Source organism: Fukomys damarensis, unplaced genomic scaffold (genome assembly GCF_012274545.1).
Source record: "Fukomys damarensis isolate Sample0158 unplaced genomic scaffold, DMR_v1.0_HiC HiC_scaffold_39, whole genome shotgun sequence".
Lineage (NCBI taxonomy): Eukaryota > Metazoa > Chordata > Mammalia > Rodentia > Bathyergidae > Fukomys > Fukomys damarensis.
The window spans coordinates 25,788,703-25,790,881 of record NW_022900951.1 but is presented as its reverse complement, the minus strand read 5'-3'; positions in this window follow the sequence as shown (position 1 = coordinate 25,790,881).

Genomic DNA, 2,179 nt, shown 5'->3' with positions numbered 1-2,179 from the left:
GGCTTTGCTGCTTGACATCTACGCCTGGGGCTTCCTACACCTGCCCTCCAGAGAACGGGTTTGAGCCCACTGCCGACATGGAGTGGGAATTCTCTGAAGCCTCAGGGCTTTTGCTATCACTTCTGGCCATATAAAAACTGCCCTCTGATGACCGGAGTCCTTTTAGATCTGATTAAGATTCTCACGTTGTGCAGAACTCAGAGGTCGAATAAAATGTGAGGCACATGCTGTCACTCCTCTGACCCGTGGGATGCACTCTCCTGGACTTGCTGTTCTCTGTGGTACCCACTCATGCATGGACTGTTCTCCACGACCCAGTAATCAGACGCTTCCAGACTTGCACTAAGCCTGCAGCTGCCTAAGTTCCAGGGATGAATATGAACATGTAGTATATCTGCCTACCTCTGCTTGCGTTTTCCTGAGGCAGAGAGGGGATGAGATTTTGGGACCCCTCGTTTTGACTGCATGCTCGTCTAAGTACTCATGCATTGTCCCCTCAGTTTTACACAGAGCCTATCCAGTCGTACTGAAGTTCTCCACCCCCCAGAGTTATGTAGATCCTGTGATAATTTTCTCTTTTGTCTGAATCACAGCTTCCTGTAGTCCTCCAAGCCTGACAGTTGAGAAGGCCTTCTGTTTTGCCCTCTTACGGAACAGAAGGGTCCCTCAGCTCTCGGGGTCTTCTCCCTGACACGTGGCCCTCAGTGCTCCCCTCCACTTGATAATCTGAGGCTGCTCACCATGACACTTCCTCTTCTCCCTCAGACATCCTTGGAGTGAGTGAATGAGTGAACATCATCGTGTATCCGTGCCCAGCTCCTCCAGTTCTCACTGCAAGTCCACGGTGCTATGCTGGTCGCCGCTTTCATGGAAAAGACTCCCCGTGCACACTATTACCACTTCAACTCGTATCAGGAACCAAATGGCCTCCCTGTGGGACTCTCCCATTAAACGGTACACTCATTGTCCATGAAACTATGGCTGTGAGGACAAAAGGAGCACATCAGCCTTCACAGCTCTAACCCCTCCTTCTCAGGATCCAGGGCAGGCGCCAGATTTCATGTGTGTTCCCTTTGTTGTTTGTTAAGCTCTTGGGTCATTTCTCATTCATGATTTGCTCTTTGACATCTCCAAAAGCCCAGGACTCATTCTTCTATTGAACTGGGGTCCATATCCTATATGGACAACTCTTTTCTCCCTAAGTCCAGGCATGGTAAAGCCTCACCCACTTAAGCCTCTTAGCTTTCACCTGGCACTACCTGGGATCACATCAGGTGCAGGTGTCTGTCTCTGCAGTGTGTTGAGAAGCCTCCATTTCCTCTCTCTGTCTTTTCACCTTGATCTGCCATTCCTGGGACTGTGTATTCTGCTGTCCAGAAGTCTACGTCCCTGTGACACATGTCCCCACATTGCTTGGACCTGAGTTGACAGCCAGGCTGACCCACTACGGTCAAGGACTGCGTGTGTTGAGAGCCTGAATGGGACTCGGATCTCCCAAGTCTTAGGCCTGCCTCCCTCGGTGGACACAGGATCCTGATCTCCAAGCCTGGTAAAATTTATGGCTGCTCATTCTATTGATTTGGGAGCAGAAGCCACAAACCAAAGCCCTTCTCCCCCTGTGTCATTCACCAGAGGGAAAGTTGCTTTGTGCCTGTCTGACTGCCTCATTTGGGCCCTCGTTCCTATGTGTGACAGTGGCGACACTGCTCTGTGTAGTCCCCTATTTTGATCAATGTCAGCTTCTTAGCACTTGGTGCTTCACTTTTCTCCATTAGGGTGAGAAGGCTTTTCTCTCTGTCACTGGACCTTTCCCTCTTTGGATAACAGAAGGCCACACCGGAGACTCTCCAGGTACCTAGGTCAGAGACGGCAGGCCGCAGAGGTGCTCTTAACATTGCAGCATTGGCACAGGCACTCTTAGGGCTGGGGCAGTGGCTGAACTCATTGGGGCCCAGTTCATAAAGAGGAGAGGTTGGTCCCTCCCTTCTGTGCACCTGCAGGAACCTTACCTTGAATGCAGAAGAGTTCTGAGCTTTTACCCTCAGGGGAACTGACCCTGCGCTTCTCACAACCAGGTCCTAGCTTTCAGAGTGCAAAGGAGGCTGATCCACACCCCTGCTACAGACACTAGCATTCTCCAGAGCTCTTATGAGGGCCGAGTTCTCAAAGGGGTCACACT